Source organism: Strigops habroptila, chromosome 11 (assembly GCF_004027225.2).
Source record: "Strigops habroptila isolate Jane chromosome 11, bStrHab1.2.pri, whole genome shotgun sequence".
NCBI classification, from domain to species: domain Eukaryota; kingdom Metazoa; phylum Chordata; class Aves; order Psittaciformes; family Psittacidae; genus Strigops; species Strigops habroptila.
Genome location: NC_046360.1, coordinates 5,391,520 through 5,403,908, shown reverse-complemented (window position 1 = coordinate 5,403,908; position 12,389 = coordinate 5,391,520).

Genomic DNA, 12,389 nt, shown 5'->3' with positions numbered 1-12,389 from the left:
TGATACTGTTTGATTAAACAACCTAAATATGCATTGCTGAAAGTATTACTGTGTAATGGTGGCACTAGCCTGACTATTATCAGTTTAAGCTTCTGAGTATAAAACAACTTGAAATGATGCTGGACATAATTTAAGATGCAGTTTTCTTCCTAAATCGCAGATGAGAAAATTGATGAGTGCCAGATTAGGAATGTCCTCACTCCCACTGACGACCAGCTATGCATATAAAAAGTCTATCTGACCTGCATGTAACCACCTGTATGAGCTGATATTCATTACAGAAGTAGAGAGTTCAAATTCTTGACCTTAGAATGAGAGTTAGAATGCTGCAGAATACCCATTTAAGAATTAAATGCTAAGAGCATGTCCAAAACTTATACTTCTCCTAGGAAAGAAAGTTAAGCTGATATCGATAAGCAATATGATCAGCTGCATGATAGAAATGGAGTGTCTCAGAAATTTGAAGCCAGTGGTTCAGAGCTCTTGCTGGGTGAGGGTTGGCAGCCTTTAAAATCTCAGGGAGAGCAGCCAGTTGGACATGATTCCTCAGAGGATGGCAGAATTCCTCATGGACAATCAGGTATCCTGCTAGAGGCTTAATTACTTATAAGAAGGCTGATTAACTTCATGTAAAGACTGTAATAGAGAAGAGTTATTTCTTCATGGTTTAGAAAATTCTTGGTCTTTTTACTGAAGAACCAGCTTCAGACAGGCAAGGAAGCAAAAACGGTTATATACAAGTGAGACTTTGACTGAGATGCAGTAGGTTGTTGTGCTTGTACTGCAGTGCTTGTAGTATGCTTATGGCAAAGTATGAGCAATGGTAAGGAAATCTGTGTGTATCGGGACCTTACCTCAACTGCCTTATTAAAAAAACCCACAGGACCTTCAAAGGTATCACGCAATTAGAACTACAGAGGACTAATTGAATCCAGGTACTTCTGACAGTTGTGCCTCTCAATTGCCCTACTGTTTTTAATGTGCCTGAGCGATCAAAGTGAGACAGTATTGAGTATATTTCACTGATGCTCAAAGACTGATTCCAAAGAAAGATCATGAATGTGCTATAGACTTAATAGCGCTGCTTCTCTTTTGACCTGAAGGAGCTGAGTGTTCTTGTTGATCTTCCTAAGAGAAAAGAAATACCCTTCTATACTTTACCACTTACAGATCTTCATGGAGCTTTTACAAGAGCTATCAGATCACTGGATACATCATTAAAGCCTTTTGGACAGGTTTCTGAAAACGCCAGAAGTAAATCATAACTTGTCCTAATCTCTTACATGGCTGAAGCCTATTGATAAACTGAGTTACGCCAACCTGACAAAGTGTAGTCACAGTCTGGATCATTCCTTATGGTCAGTGCAATGATATGTACTTTCAATTCATTTGTCATGAAGGCTACTCTTAGCCTAACATATCTGTAATAAGTCCAATTATGAGGTTTTCATAGTAATTCTACATTCAGAAAATGGAGATGCTAATAGAAATACAGCCTTTGTCTCTGGCCCTGTGAAAACACGTATTCAATTTTGAAGTCAGCGGAGTCTTCAAAGAAATAGGTGTTACAGGAGCTTCTATCATGACCAGCTCCTGTATGCCTGCAAAGTAAAATCTATGGGTTTCATCCTGTACTCTTTGCATGTTGTAATTCCTTGTCCTAACTGCAGTGAAGCAATTCTGCCCCGTTTGGAAAAACCAGGAGGAAGATAATGTTAACTTTTGAAGATCTATTTGGAGAGAGGCAAAGATACTAGTGACATCTTGTCTATGGTAAGAAAGATTGAATAAGCAGAATTTACAATAAGAGCTACTGTGCACATGTTAGATTTACCCCAAGGAATACTTCAGTCTGTCAACCAGGGTCTTTAAGTGCTTCCATTCACTTGTAACTTTCACATAACTATGTATGAGATCATGACAGTGAAACTATGAGGTTAGTGAGACTGATAACACTATATTAGTATATTACATTCTGGTAAATCGTAGAATCATAGATTGGTTTGGGTTGGAAAGGACCTTAAAGATCTAGTTCCACCCCCCCTGCCATGGGGATTGGAAGTAATTGCTGTGAATGGATCGTAAATCCTTGTAAATGTGTAAGTAATTACTATTTGCAATGTTAGCCTCCCTTCAGTACTTTTGGTTTTAACATTGATTTATTTTTTGTTTGTATTTTTAAGATTCGATTTATTTTTGTTATTTCACACCTCACATGATCTTGCTTTCCCTTCATACTCTCTTCTGTCTTTCCTATGTGTCTTTGAGGCAATAACAAGACCTGAATGTAGTATTTAAGAGGTATGTTGTATATTTATATGATAGCTTTAACTTTATCCTCTATTTCTTTTGTATTTTTTAACGAATTGCCTACATTTTCTAAAGGAATAACTGTCATCTCCTTCTCTTTAATATTTTTTCTAATTCCACATGTAGCATTTATCTTTTTTCAGATATAACTGATGTGCCTAGTAACATCCAGAGATGCTGATCTTAACTTCCATTTAACTTAGAAATCTATGCTTTGAATCTGAAAAGAAAACTAATTACCTGAATCTTTGCCTACTTTTCAAACTTAGACAAATGTTGCTTCTACCTGTGTCTTGTCTTCCTCATGTCTTTATGCTATTGTGGTTACAGCATCATTTACTCATAAGCATTCCTAAATTCCTACTAGACTTTTGGACTACTAATGTGCACTGAGCTGATGTTTAAAAAAACCCCAACCAAACAACAAAAGTATAATGACTTTTAATATGTCTTTCAAGTATTAAGAGTGAGGGTCACTCTTACAGTATGTTTTTCCCCATATTCATCCCTTTGCACATTATCTCCTGGTGGGCATTATACTACTACTCACACTGGGCAAGGAAACAGGGATGGAACTATTCAGTTATGCTGATATAAAAATTTGAGACTGAGATTTGGTCGACTCAGCTGGAATCTTGTTTTGGAAGAATACTAGTAAAAAGTTGAACCTGCAGTGATGAAATATTTCTCGTCTTTCAGTTTGTAATGGCTTCATTTTTATATTTCATCTTTATATTTGTTATAGAAGTTGATATAGAAGAAAATATTTTTACAGAGTGAATGAACTGTAAAATCCTTTGTGAAATTGAACTAGTCTTCTGCATAGTGTTTGTGCACACATAAAGCTAATTGTAGAGAACATGGCACAATAGACTTTCTAAAAAACCTCTTACGATTAGATATAACAAAGAAAATCCAGGTTTTGCTCCTAACTGTTACTACAGCATCTTGTGATCTGTTACTTCGTTTCCCATTCTGTTTAAAATTTCCATCTTAAGATGCAGAAGAAGAATGCTGTTACATTTGTAAGCTATTCTGAGATGCCGAGGTAGAAAATGCTATAAATTGAATACAAAGCATTTACACTGAATGTAAATCATAGGAATGATCATAACTCAGGGCATTTCCTGGGAGCATTAACTCCACAGAAGATGTTTGTTTCTGTTCATTAACCTCAGGAAAAACTAGCTGTTAATAACCTTAGGCACTAAGGTGCTCTCTGCGCTGTGTGTTTGTCCTCAGTAGACTCTGAGCTGGTAGCTGAGGACTCAAGTCTGTTATGTTTTCAGACGATTTTATTTTTGTGCTATTATTGGGCATTTGAATGGAGCTAATACCCTCCAAATCAAGGAGGGTGTGTTAGACCAAATCAAGGTTTCAGAGAAAGTAATCTAGGTTCAATTGAAACTAGATGCTTCTGTGCCTAAGGAACCAGACTACCGGTGAGGCCCTAAGAACCTTTGCAATGGAGGACCTCTGGAGAAGAGCTGTTCTGCAGCAGCAGCAAAGTCAAGGCTGTTATGTCCAGGACCAGGGCCTGTGCATATCAGAAAGCAGAGATGAAACTTCAAGCTGCCTCTATCAGTAATGGATGATGTAGATGGAACAAAAGTAAATTGAAAGGTGAGAGCGTTCAGTTTAGTACTCCCCAAAAATATAGTGAGCTTAAAATAATATTCAGAATGGTGGCACTTCGCAGAAAGCTTTAATCTGCACTTAGTCACTATGGTCACATCCCTTACTGGTCTTGTACAGGTTGAAACAGGATAGGTAATGCATAGACCAGCATCCTTGATAGCTGCAGCTTTATATTCCAAAATCAAAGACTCTAGGTTTGATGGCTAAAGTAGTTATAGGTATCTTTCAGCATTATGAGAATATAAGGGTGTGGGGGTTTTTTTGTTTGTGGTTAACACAACAAAAAATGCTGTGGTTTTCAAGCCTCTGTGTGTGTGAGTGTGTGAATAACACCCTGGGTGACAGCCCAAAGCATGAAAACAAGCTCTGTGGAGGAAGGGAATTCACAGATGCAAGTATACAGTAGAATTAACATTGTTCAGCGCAATGAAAGAATGTTTATTTCTAATGCATTTTAGCTGGATGGCAGCTGTGGGAAGGCATCTAACTACAGAACAATCACCTGTTTCCAGTAAGATGTGCTGACTGATGTTTAATTGATTATTTGGGAACTTCTTGTTTATATATGAAAGATTTTCTTTGGGAAAGACTTTGGTCTTATGTGACTTTGCCCTGTGGAACAACAAAAACAAACTTTTGCGGAGGATTGAGGGTCAAGCTAATGCATCAATGATCTGGTTTGTGCTTTAAATTGGCTTGGTGTTAATCTATGTTTGGTGTAGGAAAAAGACTGTTTGCCTACTTCCTTTGCCTGTTCTCTATCAGCCAGCCTCCATTGGCAGGACTGTTTTGCCTATAATACACTAGAGTGCAGTATCAACTCAGTTCCATGTATTTAAAAGTTTACATTCCATTTTCCCACTAAAAACTGAAAGAGAAAATCAGACTTTTACTTTGCCATATGGGTTTTAGTAGGCTCTTGGAGTCACTGTGCAGCTTTTATTCACAAAACAAATGTAACAGCCAACAAACTTGTGCATTCTGTGGGTTGGGGACTGTAATTAGAACAGCAGTGTTGTCAGACTGAATGCAAGCAGCTCCCTTCAGGTGGAATTTTAGGCATCTTAAGGTAGTCCCTAAAAACCTGATTTAATATCAAGCCATAAAAAACCCTAAACTTTGTGTCTATCTCCTAAACCATCTTATTTACTTTTTTCTTTCAGTTTTGCTACTTTAAGTTCCTGGCAGATTCTAATCCCTCTGTTTTCCAACTTTCCATATAATTTTGTATCTTTTTAACAAAATCTTGTTTTCAAAGTTGGGGTTTTTTTTGCCACACATTCATGGAGCTAGTGTAATTTTCCCCTCCTGTATTTCCTCGTCCAGCAGCTCCAACTGAAAGGACAGCCAGTGTCTATAGTGAGAAGGTTAAAATATTCTAGATCTTTAGTTGATTCCGCCCATTTACTGACTCTGCAGTTTCATTATGAAATCTACTATAATGTGGAAGCTGTTTCCAATATACTATAAGGGCTTCCTACCATATGCTCTCCCATCTGTGGTAAGAATGAGAGGTTTGGAAAAAAAGGCAAAAATTTCATTGTGTGATTGGAGTTGAACTGTGTGCAATAGCTGCCTGCTTTAGGGAAGCTTTGAAGAGTAAATATGTGTATTTGTGCATGTCATGAATTCTTCTACCTCCTGTTTATTCCACATTGCTGATCAAGCATTTTTTGTGCAAAAGCATAATGGCTATGAGGCCTGGAGAATTAGTGGAACTGAACACATCTCAAGAACTGTAATTCAGTAAACAGTTTGCAGTCACTTCAATTGATTGAAGTGGCTTTTAGGCCTTCAGTGTCTCCTCTTTGGAGAGGGTATATACCTTTGCTAAAGATTAACCACAATGATATAATGGTGCTTGCATTGAAGTTTAACATAACTTCTTTAAGGGTTTCTGCAAAACGTGCCTGCCCTGGTTACATCTGATGTTTCTAATCTAAGTGAGGCAAGAGCAGGAAGAGGTTTGTAGGTCTGTATCTTAAACATACCTCCCAACCAAAACACCCACAGAAGGGAAAAAGAGGAACTGTTTTATTTTAAATGTCTTTATGGAAATTACCTTTAAATCTCACAAGTTTCTGTATGACAAATATTTTCCCTCTTATGTGTTTATTATTCCTAGCTTTTATCATACTGGAAGAATGAAATCAGCAAAACTGGTGTTAAAGGCATAGTTTCTTATACATTAGGTTTGAATTTGGCTCTATATAACTACTCATTTTGCTATACTTAATCTTCCATTCATAGTTTATAACAAGCCAATAAATTATTAAACTAATAGCACTTCAATACAGATACAGTACTAAAAATTTTAAGAAGCACTTCAGTGTTGGGTACCTATAAGCAAGTAACATCATACATAACGGTTATCCTTCATTAAAAATCTATTTGACTTACACTTTATACATCAACCCTTACTATATAGTGAGATCTAAAATATGTAGCATTCAGTAGGCAGACAAAAATATTTCAGAAGAAGTCAATATTTTGGACAACAACAGTTTTTCAATAGCCAACAGAGATTCAGGAAGGAAATCAGAATATTTTCTCCTTCAAAAGAGCATTTGCCTAGCTAATTCAAGTAACCCCATGCTTTTTGAAACTTTACTAAGCAATATAGTCAGTCAGCACGCTTTAAGGGACTATTCTGACTCTAATCTTTGATATCTATAAATAGCAAACTTCACAAACCGGAAGTTCTACTTTTTCTTCCAATGTCTTTTAGTTCCCTCATCTTCACACTTCTGTCATTTATTTCTTCTTTAATTTCAGAGGACCTCTAAAATGCACCTCCTGCAATGAGTCTTAGGTGTTGTATGGAGCCTCACCGCATAAATCCAGCACTAGGGGTCACTAGAACTCCATCGTTAACAAGCAGCTGGTGAAAACCACGGTTGATGCTTGTCGTACCAACAAGCCTATTTTGCTATGAAGCTGAGTAATATTTGTACTGCCAAATAGGCAACTGTTTTAAGGTCTAATGTAGACACACACGTAGACACCATATGTGTTTACAAAGATATGTTTATGAAAGATTGTAAGCTCTTCAAAGCTACTATTCTTTGAGTATTTGAATTTCTCATTCCTTCCAAATTGTTTGGCTGTATCGTGTTTGTGTATTTGGACTCATATTTTACTTGGTCTTGAGAAACTATGTACCTTTTAAATCTAAGTCACAGTAATCAGTATGTGGCATTAATAAATGCTGTACCTGAGCGTTTTTGCAGGACTGGGTTCCTTGATTCTAAGAGATGTTTGGCACAGAAGGAAGGTAAACTGGTTCTCAAAAATATTTTTAATCATTGAAGATCTGGCCCCTGCTCACAGTATGGTGCTAGAAAAATATAATTAGTGTATTTAATGAGCCAGAGACTAAAAAATGTCAGTTGATTAAGCATAAAAGTTGCATTTTAATCCTGTTTTAATAAAATTACTATATTTTCAGGGGGTTTTATATTAAATTGAAGGTCTAAATGAGGAATTAAAAATCCTCTGTAGATAAAAAAAATCACTATCTGTATTAATCATTAAATATGGAAAAAGTCTTGGGATGGAATTTAGCAGAGAAGATGGAAAGTAATTTTTTTTATATACACCATCATAAGTTTTTTATTCAGTCTGTATAACAATAGAGACACTTTCATAAATCAAAGATTTTATTTCTGGTTCATATTGAAATGCATATTGAAAGGTTTTTCAGGGATGATAGCTGAGTCCTGTTCTTTCTCAAAACAAAACAACATGAGCATATAGTAAAGGTCAGAAGTTCTTGGGTGCAAAGTGGGTAGTGAGGGTTCTGCATGTGAGGTGTAGTCAGGCTGTGGAGATCCTTTCCTTGTGAACCAAGATGTTGATGCCCAAAGTTAACATGAGTTCGAGAGGACACCTACAAAAAGGGAAAGTTGTTGAGGGTTTCTAAGAACAGAGATAGCACCTCTGGTTCAGGTGTTGAAGGCTGAGAGAGCATTCAAGGGAATTATTGTGTATTCTGGCCTTATTTTTATATTCTTCCCTACGCACCTGCTTTTAGCCACTGTGGAAGACAGCATGGCAGGTTAATCTGTCCTATTGCTCTGTTCATTTTCATTTGGTATAAACAAAGATATTCTTAATAAAAAGGGGAAAAAAGCTGGCAGTGCATGCAGGCAAATGTTTGCATTGTCTCCATAGTAATTTTAAATGGCTTTGCCCTCTTTACTTCTAAGGCATCATGTCAACTTGTCTTCAGTTATGTCTCAGAACAGTCATGGTAACATTCTCTGTCCTGTTATTTCATGTTATCTGCTCCTACAAACCACTGAGAATGGCACCAGATTTCAGACTGGACACTTTTTCATGTTAACACTTACATTCCGGCCATTTAGATCACTTCCCCTGTTGTAACTTGGCAAGTACTGGTACTAATACATCACATTTCACTGCTGTGGAGGCTTGAGTTCAATCCAACCAGGAAGAAGCGATTTTGTTTGTGTCTATTAATTTTCTCATGAGATATATATTTCTTCCTATAGTGATTTTTTTCCTGATGTGCACATACTGGTTAGTTTATTTATTGAGCTTTTATTCAAGCCGGCCTTTGCATCTTACAAGAACTTGGTCCTTGTAAATCACTGCACTTTATTGTACTATGAGTACATAACTTGCAGCCAAAGCAGCTTTTAAAATCCTACCGTCAGATGAAGCAGGTTAAAATATTAGTTCATGAATTCAAATAAAAAAGCCCTCTTAGACAGACTTTTTGTCTATTAGGGTGCTGCTGATTTGGCTGGTAACAGCCTAACTGTGGTGTGATAAGGTTCTTTGTCATTGTTAGAACTCATTTGCAACTAAGCTATTTCTAAGTTTTCATTGCAAATAAGTAAAGGAGAGTGAAAACTCTGACTGACATCATCTACTTCTTCAGCTATTGTGAACTGACAGCAAGCCCAGCAACATAAAGTAGCCTGATAGGAATACTACTCACTACTAAGGTTAGTGTTTGATCATTAAAGAGAGATAGGCACTCTGAGGAGTATTACCACTGACAGCAGAACTACGAACTGTCAAATAGGGTTTATTATTTCAGCCTGGTAAAGATTTTGAACTGAATCTGCTTTTCTCATACAACAGAAGCATTATAAGCAAACCAAGTGCTTTTATTTTTTATTTTGCTATCTGGTATGAGTGAACAGATGTGAATTAGTTTGAAACAAATTTACAAAGTTTTAATGCTTCATTTTGCTGTCACTGAAGCAAAAATCAAAGTGCTGGTGAATGTCAAAAGAGAGTAAGATCCAGAAATTAGGATGAAATTTAAAAGTGTGACTCAGTTTGGTCTTTGTGGTGTCTTCTATTATCTTGTTCTGATTTTCATATTATTTGTGTGGGAGCATCACAAAAAGACTTCAGCTGGTGACTCTGCCACAGCTAGCCAGGATGTAACGTACACATGTGACAAAGAAGTCTCATCATTAAAGAGTCTGCATTACCCGAACAGAGAGAAAAGTCCGCAGGTACCCGTGAAGAAATGAGTGACACAAACATAAAATAACAGTGGAACAGGTTATGCTTTGCCTTGTGAATGGCAGACACGGCTTCATGGCTACTGAATGTTTTGAAGACAACACATTAAAACTTATGAAGTTGCAGGGAGGCCAAACTGATCGTGGATATTCCTGTTCATCATCTGAACCTACAATTCTAATCATTCCTCACTTTGGATGTTGTGCAGTAACAAACACAAATAATCCATTTCAATGCTCTCTGTGTAATCTTCAAGCTATTTAGGGTGGAAAAAAACCAGAGTAAAACTTGTGCCCCTCTAAAAATCAGTGGTAAAGTATGCACTGACTTCAGCAGCAGCAGGATTCTTCTCTCGGAGTTTAATTGAAAGTGAAGAATAGTTTTGGAGAAAAACGAGTAACTGCTCAGTTTAAAAGACTCAATAATGTCTTGCTGTAGCAGGTCTGTGGGCACCAACAGAGAACTGTTAGCATGCAATTGCTTTTGAAATTAATTGTTTGCTTTCAGACCACTGGACACATTCTGTATTTCCGTATCTTATATCTATAGGAGTATGGAATATTGGGCAGAGGGACGTTTTTGCTAGTCCACCGGACTATAATCTTTTCTCTAGTCTGCTGTTCGTTGCTGTGTTAACAGGGCTTCTCCCAGAGTTGCACTTCTAGCTTGTCAATGAGGGAACATTACTGTCTCAAAAAAAAAAAACCAACCCTCAAGCATAAATGTGAATTGATAAATTGATTAGAACAATTACCAATTTTAATTACGTAAAGCAGATTATGTGTATCAGTGGATATATCACATTGGAGATGAAACAAGAAGTCTCAGGGTAGCGATGGATTTTCTCATTAACTTGTTTGATGCGGATTAATGGCTTTGCCACCTTTACAGTTAGCCACAGGTTGTGAGGACGAAGGTCTCTTCGTTCTCTTGTGTCTTCCTAAAGCCAGTTCTTCCTTCACAATTAGTTGTGTTAATTACCCAGAAAAGATTAGACATACTTGCCAAAATAGCATATTGCTAATAAAACAGGAAGATGTTTTCTCATTACTGAGTAGTATGAATTGATGGGGTTTTCCACATGTGGTCTAGGAAAGGTTTTCATCACAAAGGTGTTAGCCCAGCCAGAGACTATACACTGCAAGTGTCGTGACCTGCTCTTGTAGGAAGAAACTAGTTATCGGGACACCTGCTCTGCAGAGCGGAATTTAGCAAGTGGCCTAACCTTCAGCTCTCACTTCACTACAACACCCACCAAAGCAAAGGGAATGTGATTTCTGTGCAGGGCACAAGCAGGAAATGGCTATGCTTACTCATTTCCAAAGGGACTGGAGGCAGCGGTTCATTCCTGAGTCAGCTGGCTTTGGGAAAGCTTGAGACCCAAACCTGGTTCGTTGGAATAACAGGATAGTGGAAGAGGTTACCCCTGAATGCCTGGAAAGCAGTAAAACTGTGTGTATAGAACATCTCCTTATGTTGCACAAATAACAAAAAGTAAAAGCCAAGTACTGGCCACAAAGTCAGAAACTGTAGAAGTGCAGAGAAGAGAATCTTGGTGGTTTGGTTTATTTAAGGGGGTTTGTTGTTTTTTGTGGCTTGTAGAGGTTTGGTTTTTTTTTCAGTATTTTTCTTGAAAGTTGGTAGCAGACCCCTCTCACCTGTATCTGGAGAGAAAGCTCTTCCTTTTTTGCACTTTTTCATACTTTTTGTAGACTATAGGAAGCTCCTCTGTATCCGTCAGCACACAGACTAACTAGTGTATTATGCTGGCATATTTCATCCTGCTGCTGAACGGAGCCAAGCATTGACTTTCTCCTCCAGATGATTGATTTATCTTGGATAGAGAGTATTATTTTATAATATTTCTCCTATGTTGGACAACAAAGTTTTTGGCGACAACATGCTATGTATCATATCAATAACAATTTTTTATCTTCTTTCAGCCACTGGATGCTCTGAGATGGCACACTTTGGTTCAGATACAATGCCAGTTGTATGCTTCATTTCAGGTTTGGGGAACCTCCTTGGGATTGGTACAACTGGTGTGATCTTCTAAAGTTAATTCATAGCATTTCTAATTTATTTTCTTTATTTCTAATTAATTTTCTTCTAAAATTCACAGCCTTTTCTCATTGCATGGTTGAGGTATATTTCTTGGTGTTGGCAAGCAGAAGCCTATGAAGTTTATTTTGATAGCCCTGTTTTAAAGTTTCAGCATTGTGGATGTTAAGATGAAATCAGTGTTTTTATTGCTCCCAAACATGTTCTCTGTGGAGGAACGTAATGACTGTAAGTTCTTGTAGCTACTTTTTAAAGTTTGGGCTGTGGTAAATTGCATTTTGCTGCCATTCTGTCTGCCAGGGATAATACCGTGGCAGTCAGTTCGATTATTAAGCTTGACCAAAGGGTTGAATGGTTCTTACATTGATTCCTTCTATAGTGGAAAACCCGAAGTCGGTTGGTTTTCTCCAGCACTGCTATTTAGACCAAATGAAAGTGTTTTTCCCGCTGTTCGTGCAATAAGCATGCAGTGTTGTACTACACGGTCCTCGGGTTGTTTCCCTATGCCAGCTGCACCACACTCGGTTTGGCTCACTCCGTTTCGGTGCCTTAGGGAAGCTCAATACATGATACGTTTGGATGCGGGAAGGAGCCGAAGCCAAACCACGTGCAGGAGCGCACACATGCCCGGCGGCGGGCTCTGCCGGCAGCCGCAGCGATGCCGGCTTTACGGGTGCAGGGGGCAGCGAGGCTTGCGCCGGTCCCAGGGCGCTGCCGGCAGCGGGCGGCCGGTCTCGCTGGCGGCGGCTCTCCCTGTGGCACCGCGGACGCTGCGCTCCGGCAGCGCCGTAACACTCCGCACGGAGCAGCCGCGTCCCCCAGGGCGGCCGCCGCTCTCTGCCCTCCCCTGCTGAGACTGACCCACCGCCGGGCTC